The 16,810-nt window shown below is 43.3% G+C and overlaps 1 long non-coding RNA gene across 1 annotated transcript; it reads right to left on the bottom strand.

The window, feature by feature from the left end:
• Positions 1 to 1,990: 1,990 nt before the first annotated feature.
• Positions 1,991 to 16,698, bottom strand: LOC119708114. The gene is made up of 4 exons (XR_005258965.1): positions 16,504 to 16,698; positions 13,695 to 13,792; positions 3,269 to 3,386; positions 1,991 to 2,249 (listed from the first exon to the last, which is right to left on the bottom strand). It is a non-coding gene; the product is annotated as an uncharacterized LOC119708114 (long non-coding RNA).
• Between the last annotated feature and the right edge of the window lie 112 nt (positions 16,699 to 16,810).

The raw sequence follows: 16,810 nt of genomic DNA, 5'->3' as shown, positions 1-16,810 counted from the left end.
AATTATGAAAGATTCAGCTCTCACTGAATCTTTGCCAGTACTTTGACATGGTGTCGTGGTTTGAGAGGAAATGAGTTTTTGGGAGGTGGTAGTGGTCAAACCAATAGGTGCCCAGATGTGGATATTGGCACCTGGTTTGACCATTGAGGATATGGATCCGCCTCTGAGAACACAGGGGTTAAAAGCGAGAGCTCCCAGGGGGGTCACTCTCTTGGTTCCGGTGGATGGAGGAGTTCAGACCTCCCCTGCCCAGCTTCGGGCTGGGTGGGGGAGGGGAAAACCACGCGGCCGAGGGAGGTAGGCCAGAGCCTTGGAAGAAACGGAAGGGTGGAAGAACTCGGAGAGGTAGTGGGCAGCCCCCCTTTCTCAAAGAGAGAGAGAGAGAGAGAGAGGTGCCAGTGCTATCTTGAAATTCGATAGCACTGGCCTGGCCGGGGAAGAGAAGGGGGGGCCCACAAGGGAAGAGTGCCCGGAGTTCAAGATAAGCAGAGACTGTGATTTTAACCCTTCTGTGAGACGATGGAAAACCTTGCAAATGCTGATCCTCCGGGAGCTGAGGGAGGAGAGAAACGGATAAGAAGGAATGTGCAAGTGTGATGCAGAGTGGTGCAAGTGAAGAAGGACTGGGAGAAGTTGAGAGAATCCTAGGTGGAGGAGATGATGGAGTGGCTTTTGGCTGGACTTTTCTTGTATAGCCATGGATAGAACCTTTCCTGTAATACAGAGACTGCATTTTAGGGGGAGGCTGCGCCAAAGGAGTGATGTGAGTGGAGACGACAGGTGATGAAGTGCTGGTGAGACCCCTCGGCCCCAGGGGGTGAAATATTGGGGGGGACTGGTGTCCCGAAATGAGGTGAGACTGTCGTTCTCTTCTGGAACTGGGCAAGGCAACCTTGAAAGGGGAAACCCTAAAAGCAGCTCTGGTCCATGTGCAGTGGTGAGAGCACTGAACATGGAAGGAAGAAGTCACGACGTGCAGTTGCGGAGTGACGGGGATTTACCTGTGGTGGCACAAGGAGGGCTCCTTCTCTCCTTGATGAAATGAGAGGTGATTGTCGGAAGGGTGGAGATGGACTGAGTTGATTATCTGAAGGGTGATGGACTGGATTAAGATCTAAGGTTTTGTGATATTCTGTAAGAATTGAGTGGGGGGAGGAGAAATGTTTGAAAGGTTTTCCATTCTGCTCTGTGTGTTAATTTTATTGTAATTGTGTAATAATAAAGTTTTTTTTCCTTTTGTTGCAAGTGGAGGCCTGCTTTGCTCTGTCTCTGATCACATCTCACAGCAGACACCAGGGAAGATGGGTTTTCATGGGGGCACTGGCATTGGGCCAGCGCCAAACCATTACACATGGGTAGCAACAGAGATTTCTTTGAATGCCTTTGAGAACAACACAAAGTAAGCCAGAAGCCAGTCTTCTAGGTGCTGCATGATCTCGCTTTTGTAACTCTTGCTTAAACCATCCTTTAATTAGACTGTTGCATTTACAGAAGCTAGGCACACGTCAAATGGGGTTGTGGGAATTTAGCAAGAAATTCAGCCTGCCAGATTTTCAAAAATTTGACCTGAAAGGGAGTGTTCCTTCTTGCCCAACAAACTAAATCCATTCCTAGTTCTCTTACATCTGGCGTTGATTTCACTTAATTTATACCAGCATTACATTCCATGTTGTTACATGTAAATAAAGCTGGAAAAAGATTAATAAGCTAGGGCAATTTGGTTTCATAGGTCTGGCTTTGGAATTGAGAAACCAACACCCACATTACCTGTGTATGTGCCTTCCAGCTACTTGTGGAAGGGGCTAACAGCAGGCCTGTTAGCTAAAGGAGCGAGAAGAAGCTGAGAAGCAAGAAGAAGCTGATAAGGAGCTCTCTCCAAGGCTGTAACCAAGGAGACCAAGAGAAGTGAGGAACAGAAGAAAGATAAGAACTTCGCAGCTGGATGAAGTATTTTTAGAAAGTTTGTTAAGTCACTGTAACTTTTCACCAATGGTGTTATGTTGATTTATTGTGTCCAATAGTTAGGGTAGAAGAAGCATAAACAATCAGAGAGTGTATAAAAGGTCAGCCATGTTCGATAATAAACAGTTGCCAACTGAGACTGCTTGTGGTCTCTGCTTTGTGTCGCGACCGCCTCGACAGTGACAGCTACTGAGAATATAAATTCTCTGTTGGGAATAGAACTACATTAACCTGTGCTAAACCTCCTTTCCAGATTGCTTCTGCTGCTGGCATCACAAAGGAAAAAACTGTAGGGAAAAGCAAAACAATATTAACTGTACTACTTGTCACACTTTAATTGTAAACACTGTAGCACCATCCATTTTTTGCTCTATGACAATTTATGTCAGCTAAATACTTGAGCAGCATGCTTTTCCTCCTGTAAATGCCTAGTGACATATTGCACATTAGATCATGACAAAACTTAGTTTTAAGTGCAAAGCCTCAAGCAAAAAAAGATCTATTTGTGTAATTTCTTGTGGTTTGCATGAACTGGGGGAGCAGTTAGGTCTTAGTCTGCTTTTTGCTCCTCTGTAAAGGAAGGCAAAAGAGAATAAGACAAATAGAAGCTATATTTTGATATTGCACTAATAATAATGAATACAGAGACAACATTCTGTGGTCCTTTGAATCTGCTGTTACATAGAAAAATCAAAACACTGAAATGCAGAAAATGGACTATGAGTCAAACAATGTTCTGAGATTTTAACTGGATCTTATGAGCTGCAGCAAGAATTTTTTAATTAGTATGTAGATTGTACTTGCAGATTCAAATATGCTTGAGATACATATCTCAAAGAACTCCTGAAAATTACATTATTTAATGCAATGTTCTGCTCTATAGCCTGTTTTCTGGTATTTTTAGGAGTTATTTCAAGATTTAAAGGGCATTTTAAAGTTTTTCTCTATATTGCACCCTTTCCTAATTGTGAAATGTACATTTGACAGGCTTGGTGGCACTGGTTGCTGCTTTGCATCATTCCTTTGAAGATGTAGCTTACTTTATCATTCCAGGAAACTACAAATTAATCAAACTTACTTATCATGAGGAATGCTTTTTGAAAAAAAAATTCAACAGAATTAGGACTGTCTCAATCTCAATTAAAGCAGATATTTTGCGTACAATAAGTTTTAACCATTTCAGCCCATATCCCAAGTCCCACAAAAAGCTGAAGAACAGTTGCAGATGGCTGTTCCACCATACTTTCTCTTGGTCAGTTATCTCCCCATCTCCTTCTTTGCCCCAGCCTCAATTGTTCATTCTTACCAAGTTGTTTCTGTGCCAGCTTCTCAGTTGTGTTGTTTTGGCTGCTTCTGTGGCTCCACATCCATGTCACAAAACCACGATGACAGCGGATAAGCTGCAGTCTCCTGTCAGCTCAGAGCTTTCATTGGGAGGAGGAAACAAAAGGTGTTGAAAGCAAGGGCTCAGATGAGAATGATTTTTGGTTAGGGAGTTGGGCTTCTGATAGGCAGAACATCAGTGGATGTAATATAGAATTCATAGAGACCAAGGTTTAAGAAAAGCAGAAAAAAAGTCTGTATTGGGAACATTCTCTCACAGAACTGGCCCCTGTTGGAACTGCAGGGCACTGTTTCTTTGACCTAGACTCTGTGCGCTACTGATGGCCACAGCACAGGGAAACAGAAATCTAGTTTTCTTGGATGCAATTTCATGTCTATTCTATTCAGGGAAAGTAAAAAGATTTTATAATCTAATACTTAATTAGTTGTACATGGTGACCAAGATGAGAATACTGCAAAAAATCCCTAAGTTCATTAGGGAGCAGCATGTTGTGGATTCAGTCAAGAGATCAGGTAAATTTTAAGGACAGCTTTGATCTGGTTTGATTTCTCAGGAAGGGAAAAGGAATTATGTAGTAGATTTAAGCAGAAGACTTGAGACTGAAGCTCTGGATTCACTAAAGCCATCAATACAATAGATAGCAAGGAAGGGAATGGATTAATCCTCTCAGCAAGGGACATCACAGCCAATTCATAGGACTGGGAGTTGAAAGAATGTTTTATAAGTTTTAGTTTCATTTTGAAAGGCTTTTTGAGGTCTTAGGCTGTGAGAGGGAATTGGGGTCTCTAAAACTCAGGATGAATAAAGTGTTTGTGAGCTGTCTGGGATGTGTGTTTGTACAATAGAGCAACATCTGACATCAGACCTCTTATACTTCTAGGATTCATCAATGAGTGATTAACAGCTGGGCCTTTCCATATAACTATGGGGGAAAACTCCCACATGCTCTTTCTGTGGGACATTGGATTTGAATGTAGATTATATGAAATCATATTTTACAAAGTGACTGGTAACTTCAGACTTGTCTAAAGACTATTTCAAACTAATAACACCTCTACCCCACCAATTTAGAAACTGATCCAGGAGGAGTGATTTGCCTTTACATACTCCTTAAAAGAATTATAAAATTATAACTAATCTTTTTGACCCATCAATGGTTACCTACATGAAAATACTTTTAGCTGTCAACCAAATAAACCTCTTAAAACATTTTCAGAAGGCATCTATGCAAATTATTTTTCTGAATTTTTAATTTTCCATGTATCAGACAGCCCTTGTGGTATTGTTACTTTCACAACTTACCCATTGCTAACAGGTATTTTCTGTGAAGATAATAGATTGCTTGCCCCTGACAACAGGAGAAAGGCCCATAGTTATCAATGTTTCCACTTTGAAAGCCTTTTAGCCAGAATAATGGGGTCAGGGCTGCAACATGTGCTGGAGGAAGGCTGGAGGGCTGCCTGGTGTTGAAGAAACAGGGCAAGGAGTCTGCTGCCTATAGAGGCTAAGAGCAAAGGAAAAGGGCAAGGCTTTCATGGAAAGGCAAGGAAAAGGGGGGCATTCAAGGACTTCACAGCACACAGCTGTCAAGGACCTCCTCAAGAAATAGCCCCTCCTCATGTCTGGTTAGCAAAGAGAAAGGGAAGCTTTAGTTCATTTGCTCCCTATTGTAATCTCCATTGTGTTACTAAACACACCTCAACCTCTGTAACCATGAGGTGTGAAATGCAGCCATGGGCATATATATATATATATATATATATATATATATATATATATATATATATATATATATACAGAAAAACTAACAATATAAGCACCAAAATACAGTTTTAGGACTGTCACTGCATCATAAGTGTTTATAAACTGAGGTTTTATTTTATCACAAAGTTTTTCTAATCTTGGTGTCTGCTTATATTTTTCAGCATTTTCATGAGTATCAATGTATATATATCTATATCTATATATCTATATATATATGTATGTAGATATCTGTGTATTATTTTTTGTGGTATAATGGAGGTAGGCAAATCCACATGGACATCTGTGAGTAGAGAAATATCAAAATATGTGCCTTAATTATGTTGGAGAAACAGTTTATCTGATGATACATGGAAAGTTCCTGTCTATAAGGCATGATTATTTAGCTGAACTTTGAAATACCCTCAGGAAACCATGCCAAGCTTCTAGTTCTGCTTGGAAATTTAATGCAAAATAATGCAAAATTAACACTACTAGGTGTGTTGCCTTTTTGTTTTCTGAGTATGCAGAACTTGGGCTTGTGCTGATCTTGGCAACAAATAAGATTAAAAGAGGTCATCTAAAGATAATATTGCTTATCTCAACTACCTGTATTCTTTCTTCCTCCTAGTCTCCCAGTTAATCTTCACTTATACTCTGCATGCCTAACGTTGAGTGGGGAGGGCAGTAAAGCAGCTGTGTTTCTTCTGAAGCAGTGTAAATTATCTCCTTCCTTCCACAGAGCATCCAGAGATGATGGAACACTTCAGCTGTGCTAGGAAAACGCCTATTTCTTGGGTTTGGAGAACAAAAGCTAAGGACTTGCTACAGGAGAGTGAATCCTCTGCCTGCACGTACTGCAGTCTTCATGAGCTTCTTGTGATGTTGCTGTGAATCCTGGGAATAATCAGTATTAGCCTGGTCTCTTGTGCAGCAGGATACAAATTACCTTTCTGAGGTGGCAAAGAAGGGGTTGATCTGCTGGCAATCAGAACATTATCTTTTGCTGAAAGCAGAAGCACAGTTCAGTTAAATTAATGGGACTGCCCTTTGTCTGGGTATGTGCTCATTTAGGAGTGCTCAGTGGAAATCAGTGGGCAACATTGACAGTGTTCTCTGGAAAAGGGGTCAATCAAATTTTAGGGCGTTTTCTTTTTCAGAACTTGTTCAGTAAGGTCAAACTTCATGCTTTGCTTTTGAAATGGACTGAAGGAAATAAACCTTGTTTCTTTAGTTGACCAAAGTCAGTATTTAGTTAGGGAAAGGACATTGTATTTACTCCTATTTTTGGAGTATTATTCATTCCACAGGACAAGTCAGGACAGATCTATCCCTGAGGGTAAAGTTGAAGTTATGAGTTTCTCTGCCTTTACCAGCTAGGAATTAAGATCAGAGTCTGGCTGTTTCACAACATAACTGACATCATGCCACAGCCAAATTCCCTACAGCAAGCCAAGATTCAGTAGCTGGAAAGAAGTGGGGGGAATGGGGAGTAAAGGGAAATAGTGTGACATGGTGGCCTAGATTCCTAAATCAGAATGGGCTAGGGAAGGAAACAAAATTATTTTGTTCCTTTCCAGTGCATGGACAAGAACTTGAGGCCTGAGAAGATGACAATTACTGTTTTGTACACAATTTAAGATGGTTAAAAATGTAACCAGAATGGTCTTCAGCAGCATTTCTTAGAAGGCACATGTACAGACATCAGGAGCACATCAGGCACATCTGCCTGGGATATACAGAGGGCAGACTGGGTCAATGAGAATGGACAGGCCAAAAATCCCCCACTCCTTGGTCACTCTTGTCACAGCACAGACAGAAACAGCAGAAGGCTCTGGACTTCTGAAAAAACAGGTACAGCAGCAGCCTGGTTCCCATGGCGTGCTTTCTGGGTAATGGCAGATGGCAGAGGGGAAGGTCAGTCCCTCCCCATGCCAGAGCCAGCTCCCTGACCCACTAACCAGCTTTAGATGGCACGCTGCTGTGCCCTCTCCCTTGCACATCCAGGAGAGAGAAGCAGGGGGTACCCACAAGTCACAAAATGTTTGGAAATGTGCCTCAGCCTGCACTGAACTTGCTGTAAGGCCACAGACAGAGCCAAGCCACCAGCTGGCTCATGCCAAGGAGGCAGAGCCTCTCTCTGGTCCCTGCTTACCCTCTCCAATTCAGCTTTCTAACCCAGCTAACTGTTCACTTCTGTCTTTCTGAAGTTAGCTAATAATGTTGGCTAAGCCTAAAATCAGAGAAGTGGCAGGAGAAGGAAGGGAAGACAGGGAGCATACAAACATGGAAGCAGAGGAGGAAGGAGCAGAGCAATCAAGAGCAGGACAAGGGACAAAAGGGATGAAATACAAAGTAACAGGAAGTGAAAAATCCTTCCTCTTCAGCAGACCAGAGCTGGGAAAGATGTCAGGACTCCTGTACAATTTCTGGTACGAATTTTATACCACTTTTCTTACTGGGAAACATCACTGAAGTAAAAGGGAACCACTCCAAATAAAAGTATTATTCAAGCAGAACAGTTTACTGGTTTCGAAAACCAATTCACCACCACATTTGAAAAGTGAATACAATTATTTGCAGCAGTTGAAAATCTGGACCTGGCAGTTATTTTTAAACGCCAAAACCAGTAGACAGGGATTGTGACCAATTCCCACCTTGTCACCCAGCCCAGGGCACTGAGAGGCACATCCAGTCTTTCCTTGGATGGGGACTCAACCACCTCCCTGGGCAACCCCTTTCAGTGCCTGAGTACTCTTTCCATGACAAAATTCCTCCTGATGTCCAACCTGAACCTCCCCTGCACAGCTTGAGGCCGTTTCCTCTCATCCTGTCCCTTGTTCCCTGGGAGCAGAGCCTGATCCTCCCCAGCTGTCCCCTCCCGTCAGGGAGTAGTGCAGAGCCAGAAGATCCCCCCTGAGCCTTCTTTTCTCCAGGCCGAGCCCTCTCAGCTCCCTCAGCCCCTCCTGGTGCTCCAGCCCCTTCCCCAGCTCCTTTCCCTTCTCTGGACATGCTCCAGCCCTTCAATGTCTTTCTTGTCCTGAGGTTCCTAGAACTGCCCCAGGGTCTGAGGTTTGGCCCCAGCAGTGCCAGCACAGGGGACAGTCACTGCCCTGGCCCTGCTACCACACCATGGCTGGCACAGCCCAGGTGCCATTGGCCTCTTGCCCACCTGGACACACCAGGGCTCCTGTCCAGCCACTGTCCCCGGCACCCCCGGGGCCTTTCCCAGCTTTCCAGCCCCTCTGCCCCAGCCTGGAGCTGCAGGGGGTTGGTGTGACGCAAGGCAGGACGGGGCCCTTGGCCATGTTGACCCTCAGACCACTGGCCTGGGCCCATGGATCCAGCCTGCCCAGATCTCTCTGCAGAGCCCTCATATACTCCTTAAACTTGTCAGGATTCCTGGTTAGGTGGGGAGTTGAGCAGGTTGTTGGTTTCTGCTGTACTGATCATTTCCCTACTAAAAAAATTGGACATTTCTATATGAAAATGAAACCAATCAACCTAGGTGAAAGTTAGACCAACCAAAGGAGTTGGCTATTGTTGCCGTTACCATTTCATCAAACCTCTTGAAACACTTGATCCCTTGGCATAAAGTTTACCTAGTGTTAAAGCTGTGTCTAAATTTCCGGTGCAACATTTGGGAAGAATGATGAATTCTTCAAAATGGGATTCACAGCAGCCAGGGCCTTGCACAGATGGCTGCCTAACATAATTCACAGGAGCATGAGGAGAACGGATGTTTACTTTGACCCAATGAGAGATGCACAGCTTACATGTCTTCCTCACTGGACTTAAATAACATCCTTCCTCTACAGAGAAAGAGAAAAAGGTCTCTATTCCTCTTAAAGCAGAGCTACAGGACAAAGAGCTTTCCCCAAATCCTCCTTATTGTGCTATAATTTAATGATTAAAACAGGTTCAGGCTGAGGTCGGTCACTTGTAACAACTCCTGTCACACAGTGGTGAAACTGTAGCCAGCTCTGACTTTAGCCACCCTCCTCAAGCTGTATTCTGGAATAGCTGCTCCAAACTTCCAGCTCCACAAACAGGAACTTTGGAGACTTTTAGGGAAAAGGCAGGCTTCCTAAAATGTCTCTTCTTTCTTTTCTCATAATTTTTTGGAAGCCTGGTGGCTACAGAATGAATTTGGTGTAACGGGCCACAGTGGGCAGATGTGGGTTGTCCAACATCTTCACAACACAAGGGTACCTTTCAGTAAGTCCCTCAAACCTGCAGTACAGCTGAGTGAGCAGAAAGGTCCCCAAATGCTGTGCAGCACACAGGGACATCACCCCTGTTGAGGCTACCTCCCTTCCTACCTCAGGTCCCCCTCTGCTACATGCCAGGGAATGACTTTCCCCAGGTAACCTGGCTTACATAAGCCCTAAGGAAGCTTTTCCGTGCTGAGGCCATGGGTGGTTTGCTGTTCAGCAGCTTTAAGCAGGCAAACACAGAGGGAAACAGAGTGGGTGGAAAGCTATTTCCTGGCACTGCAACTCCTCCACCCAGTCCACTGTGCACTTACCTAGAATATGAGCACAGCCAAGGATGGCAGAGGGCTGGCACTGACTGCCTAGGTTGGTATTGTTGCCCAAAAGCTCACTAGAATTTTTTGCTTGTCAAGGCAAACTGCATGAGGTCCTTTGGGCAACTTTTTGTGGCACTTGTGAAATCCCTGTCCCCTTTGTGCTGGCATTCTGTGGTTCTGTCAACCAGCTTGTGGCTTGGTTTAGCCATCTGCAAGGTGCAACGTGCTTCTTACAACTTCCTTCCCTTCTCCAGCTGGCAGGAAAAAAACCTAGGAATTTCAAATCCCTGGTATTTAAAGAATCAAGAGAACCAAGACTGCTCTACCAAAGGCCTATATTTATGCACAGCCTGTATGTTTACATCCCACCCACACACTCTGTTGACAACATCTTCACCTATGTTCAGCTCCATAATCTCCTCTCTAGAATTTCTTAACGCATTTTCAAATGTTAAGAAGGTGCTAATGCATGCTAAGCGGCTTACTGGTCTCTGAGTACACAAACAATCATTTCCTTTTATTACAAATGTTAGTTTCATAGTTTTCTCACAAGCTTCCACCTCTCAGGGGTGGTGAATGAAGGACCAGCTCTTTCTCTGCAGAATGAGAACCCTCATAAAGAGGTGAATATAAAATAATCATGTACATTTCCTGGCTAATGAATTGCTGAGTGCAAGACAATATTCAAATACATCACAACTCTTGGGAAATAATCTGCCAGAGAAAGTGTACATATGTCCATATCTATATCTAGAATAATTCCCTGAATATTATTGGTCTTTGAGTTGGGAAGACAAACACCTAGTCTTTAGGGCAATTACAGGTTTGAAGTCTTTTCTTAGGTCAAGGCCAACAGTAATTAATAAAAAAAAAAAGGTTGCAAGTCAGCACTGAGCATGGTCATTGCTGTATCACATTAGCAAGATGTATAGAACTGCATGGGATCTTTTGCAAGAAACTGTTGCAACATGCATATCAGGCCATAAAGTTATGAAACAAAAATAAAGTGAAAATATTTTTTTTCAAATGGGCCATGTTCCTGTGAAACAGTATTTGGACCATGTTCATGTGAAATAGTTCTAGGCTATTTGTTCCATGCAAGAGTTTTGAAATTATGAAGAGTAAAGGCAATGGCTTTTGATATCAGAACTGAGAAGCAAATTTTAACTCTCAGGATTTTTCTGTTTGGCTTTGAGAAGGAAAAACACAGCTCACACCAAGGAATTCAAGATATGAAAATTCTTTGCTTCTCCTACCTGAACCAGTATACACTGGTTTCCAGCCACGCTCGGATGTAAAAATGTGCTGAATGCACATTTATTTTTCCAATAAATTGACAAAGCAAGCCTCTGGTACCAGCACTCAGTCACTGTTGACAGTCCTTTAGCACAAGGTGGAAGCTCTTGATGATCATTGAGGGTGTTACATGCACTGTAATTAAGCAGACCCTGGCCAGTGGTGCCCCTTTTATGGTGTTCTTCTCTGCCTGCCTATTCCACTTGTTTGCAAACAAGCTGGCCAAAGGCAAATGTGCTCTGTGTGGTTTTTTTAGTTAACACATTCTTTGGATTATCTTTTCTAAATTTGCTTTATCGCGTTTCTCCCTCCCACATCACCCAGAGGAAGAAAGGGGCTGGCAGCAGAATTTGCATTTCAACAGCCAGAATTTTTAGGGCCTGGGATGCACCTAGGTCTGAGAAACTCCCAATATTTTAAAGTTGAGCCACACTCACAAAATTGTTTGCACAAGTAAACTACAAGCCAGGTAGTAGCACACTAAGTACTAAAGACAAAGCAACCAGAGAAAGTAGTTCCAATAGAGCTTCCAAAATGAAGATCCTGTTTTGTAAGAGCATACAGCTTGAAACAGGGCCTGTAAAGATATTTTTTCAAAAGCTAGACCTACAACCCCCATGCTTCAGCCACAGAGAGCACAGGGCTCTGTCTCTACAGAATGACTTGTGCTGGATCCTAGCAAAAGGTACGTGAAATGGATGCTTGATTTTTGATTTTCTTTTCCTTTGGAAAAGATTATGGCAAAAACCTCTGGAAAACACCAGAAGTTGCTTTGTCTATCTGGTTTTAGGTTTTGTATTGCCCTTTTGATACAGATCTTCACAGCCGATTTCCCTTTGCCCAGACTGGAGTCTGTTAGTCCACAGTCACAACTGTACGTCAAAGACCTCTTAGCTTAGTTCAAAGGGTTATGCTGTGAAGTTTGGAATCTGCACTAAAACTGCTCAAACTGTCATCATCTACTGTATCAGACATGTACAAACCAATTTCTGAGCTCATACTCTCAAGTTTCTTCAGCTTTACTGTACACAAAAATAATGACTTAGAAGCAATCACCAGAACCTTAACCTGAACTCCCAAATACATACTCAAATGTTAGAAGATCAGGCCCAAGGGAAAAAACCAGCTTTCACTAAAACAACCTCTAGCCAAAGTAACCTGAGAGTAGTGAACCTGAGACCTTTGCAAGCTTACTGGGTCATAACACATGCAAAGAGAAAAAAATCCCCACCAAATGTCTGAGTCTTTGCTGGTCCATATAGTTTGAACAGTGCTGGAAGCCAATATTGAAACAGGAAGGATACTTGTGCCAAGTGTAGTTTCTCTGTGAGATTTAGAATAGAGTGTAGTGAGGGGGTTTCAGTTGATGTTGCAAATGGACTAAAAACCATTGAAACTTATATTGGCAGCATGATTTCAAGTCCTTTCTTTGTCCCTGCTCCCCAGTGTACAGCCCTGCCAGTGGCGAGAGTGCATGTGGGGCCTTGGCACCAGGGATGTAATGAATTTCTTGTCCAGGTTATGGTCTGTATTTGTCCTCAGCTTACCTCCCTCTGTAACTCAACACTTCTCCATTCCTGCCCTGTGGTTCCCCATGCATTTTAAAGAGGAAAATATGTTTAACAGTCTCCTGGCTACTTCTCCAGTAGAATTTCTCTTATTTTATCCAGCCCTGGTAGGATGATCCCATAAAAGGAGTAGAATTAATATTTGTTATTGATTATCATTTCTGTGACAAATTAGCATCTTCAAAGGAATATAAACAGCAGTTATCTAAATAACAAAAACAGCAGAGCTCATATTCTTTCTCCCCTGCATGCACTGAAACAAGAGGAGTAAACTTGCAGCATCCCACATAAGAGATCTCAAAGGGAGTGTAAAGGAATCCCTTGGTTTTGCTTTTTGGATTCTCTTAGGCAGAGAAGAGCAAGGCTTTCTGTCATGAGCCAAGGCTGCATTACTCACCAAAGGCACCTAAACTTTGCCAATGAATGTTTTTTGTTTCTGCAGAAAATTTTCACAGCAGAGCATTTCCAGAAAGGTATCAGGCAGAGATGAGGCTTTGATATTTTTAGATTAGCTAGATGATCACTTGACAAGGACACACACACTACACTGGCAAGTGTCCTGGGCTCCAGAAATTCTAGCAGGTGCTTTGTTATCCTTCTGGAGAAGTTCTAGGCTGTAGATGTGGCTTAGCTCTCAGTAAATCAGACTTCCCCTCCAACTCTGAAACTAGACTTGCTGAGTGATACTGGGCCAACCTCATTACTGTATCCTCTTCCACTTCTCCCATGAAAAAGGCCATTGTGATACATCAATATCTTTTAAAATGCTTTAATAATGAATCTCTGAAAGTAAAAAATCATAGAAAACATTTGCTGTTTCCAAGCAGGGCTTAGCAGTAACGTCTTGACCTTCTTTCTCTGTTTGATGACAGAAATTGTTGTCAGATTTACACAGCTGGCCAAGATCTCAGACCTGATACTTTCTTACCTGCTCAGTACTGCTTGTCACTTCCTGCTAGTGCTCCATCCCATGTGGCTCCTTTTCCCATAAATTATGTGCCTTCAGCTCTCTGCAGGTATTTAAATTGTACTTTTCTCCTAAGGATTTAAAGGCACCTTACTAGTGCACTATCAGTTTCTCTCTTTTTGCATGAAAGGTTTTATTTAGTCCACATCTTAGGAAAATGGCATGCCTGTATCATGATTAACATAGCTGCTAAATGGAAAGGATGAAGGGTGGTTAGATGACAAACAGAAGGTGTGTCTGTTGAGTTTATGTGCCAGACATTGGGCTGGGTCAGTGTCTACTTACAGGTTTGCGAGGTGCATGCAAGTTTCCTGGTAGATTATAACCCCACTGAAATACATTTGATTTTCCTCACAACGCCTTTCAGGCCTTGCTTCATATTCCTGGAATTATGAGAAAATTATTATGGCCTTGATTCGGTAAAAGATTTAAGATGTGTATGCAACACAGATTGCAGTATATAGTACATGGAGTGATACTTGATAAAAACACCACTTGATACTTATCAACAATACTTGATATAAACTATGAACTTGATCAAAAACTTGATATAAACTTGATATATATCTCAAAACTGCATCTTGTACAATTGCAGTAGGGTTGGTAGTACTTGTGACAAGGTTGTATCACCTTTCTTGGATGGGATCCATCCTGTCGTTATGCACCTCAGCTTAAATTTTTTTGTTTGTTGCCTTTTTTTTTCTTGCAAGAGATGTTATTTGCTAAGCTAGAGATGATGTAGTAGAGAAATTGCACTATCTGTTAGAAGCAGCCCAAGAAGGCACAGATACTGAAAAAGGCTGGGCATATGTGGGACACTAGTGTTGGAAATAAATTTGGTATTGTGTACTAAGGGAATTGCAATACATTTAAAAACATTTATGTAAATTGAGATAGGGAAGGACCTGGATTTACCAGTTCATCACGGTACAAGTAATCAGAACCTGTGATTCAGCTTCCCTAGCAAAGACTGTGTAGAGCTCTAGAGAAGCCCCATCTGAAGGACAGGTTGCTTTACTGGTTGGGGAGCATTTGTAGCACCTGTGTCATGAGAGGAAGCCAGAGGAGCTCAGCTCCCTGAATGTCACAGAATGGGGGATAAAGGGAATAAAACTCAGCACTCTTTCTATTGTCAGTGTAATACAGGAGATACTAATGTCAAAGGACCCAAATCAGAGGAGCAGATGGTTATGAATTGGCCATTTTACAGGAGAAATAGGACTCCTCCTGACTATTCAGGAAATGTGGTTCAGGAACAGCCTTCTAGTGACAGTTTAGGGATTAAAAAAACATTTTAAAACAGAGTTGATGTCTACCAGCAAAATTGAGCTCAGCCCTGAAAAACCTATTGATGTGATAATGTTCTGAAAATCCCCTGCTTGCCTGCCATTTAATTAGCTCTGTCAGACTTCTGTAAATGTTCAGAAATGTCCCTCTCTGAACACTTTGGTGTCTATTTTCCAAAACATAGATTAAGAAATGGTACTCTCCCACACTTATGTTCTGAATAAATAGCATGAGAGCACACATGAAGTGAATACAAAATACAGCACAGCTGGGCCTTTCCTTTAGAAGAGAATGGAAAAGTTACAGGAGTCACAATCACATTTTTAATGAAAGAAGGCTCCTCTAGGAAGTGTGAGATCTGGTTTCATCTCTCTTTTCAGCTTCTTCCTTCCCTGTGAACTGAAAGGGGTTCAAATCTTTTTCCTAAATAATGGGAAGCATCTTAAAGACAGGCAGGATTGGGATTAGGACACTCCCTGCTCTGCTCATGGAAATGGTGAATGGATGAAGCTGAATGGCCCAACAAGACAGAAATGTCGAGAGAGTTACTTAGAAATGAGAAAACTGGAAATATGGCCCAGTGCTTGTGGTGCTCACTTAGAGGCAGAATTATGGCTTCAAACCCATAGAAAAAGAGCTTGAATTTTGCTCTCTTCATGGCAGTGCTTTCTATAAATAAAAGGTCTCACAACATAACCTCTCCTAGGTGTATTTGGAAAGCATGAACTCCTCTTGGACTCTTCCAAGATGTTATAACATCCCATTGTTATGATGCAATGCTGCATGCAGGTAGCTAAAGAGGATTTCTGCAGTCCTGAGTGAGGTAATTAAATCCTGAAGGATTTCAGAGGTGCTGTTCTCTGTTTTATTTTCATAGTAGAGCCCTGGGGAGCTCCCTGCTGAGCATGGTAATTGTTGTGAATTCCCTTCTGAGCTACTCAATCTCTACCAGCATTGCAGAGTGAGGGATTTGTGGTGACAGATTCACATATAAATGCCAGTTCTTACAAATTTTAGAGAAAACCTGCCCCTTTTACAGGGAGCTAAACCCTACCTGGACATGTTCAGATGCATTTAAGAGGACTCGAGGAGAAAGTTATTTAGAGCATATCTCTGGACTGAAATGCAGCACTACACAGAAATATATGAACAATTGTTTAGGAAAATAAGCCTGCAGAGCTGAAAGCATGAGGTCTTCAGAGTCTTAAAGATTATGAGACCTCCAGAAGTCCACCACTACCTGCCACTTAATTTTGATGCATCAGTCAGCTGGCACTACTGAAACTCTGCCAGATGATGCTGTTCTAGACTTCAGATGGCATTTAGCTGCTTTGCTTGAACTTCTTTCTGTAAAATGCCGGTAGAACACGAACACAGAATTGTTTGCAGGTTGAAATTGCAACCTGAAAGCAGATTATTCTATCATCTTCCCACTATAAGCCTAGTGTTACTATCATAATGAATTTTCTTTAAGTTTCAGGAGTATTAAACAGAGAAGATCATGCGATATAAATGCTTGCACATGCTGGCGCAGTGGACTCCTTTGAGCCGTGGATAATTTGGGTGATTGCTGAGCCCGCACCTCCCACGGCCCACACGGGCTGGGGAAGCGGTGTCGCCTCCCGCTGCCCGCCGTGCCCGGCAGATCCCAGATCCCTTCCCTTCCTACCAGCGGATCACAGGGCGCGATCTGCCCGGCCGGCAGCCCCAGCTCGCCGACCCGGACTCACTGTGTCCCACCGACCCCGAAGCCCACTGTGCCTCACTCATCCCAGACCCACTGTGCCTCACTAACCCCGGAACCCACCAGGCGCCGTGCGGCTTTGGGAGCGCGGTGGGCGGGCCGCGCCCCTCTGGACCGCTTCGCTCGGGACGAGGGCTGGGTACTGGCAGAAGCTGCCCGAGGCAAGGGGTTCGAAGGGTCTGGAGGGACCGACAAGTCTGCGGGGAACAGAGGGAACGAGCGACGCAAGGCCCGGGCGCGAATCGCACCGGGAGCGCGCCCTATCCAGGGCGGGGGCATGAGGAGGCGGGGCCTAATTTGCATCTGACCTCTGGTTGGCTGGGGGCGCCTTGTGCCACCGAGCGACGGCTCGGGATTGGCTGCGGCGCGG

Source organism: Motacilla alba, chromosome 1A, assembly GCF_015832195.1.
Source record: "Motacilla alba alba isolate MOTALB_02 chromosome 1A, Motacilla_alba_V1.0_pri, whole genome shotgun sequence".
In the NCBI taxonomy this organism is placed as follows: domain Eukaryota; kingdom Metazoa; phylum Chordata; class Aves; order Passeriformes; family Motacillidae; genus Motacilla; species Motacilla alba.
This window is presented reverse-complemented; position numbering and strand designations above follow the sequence as displayed.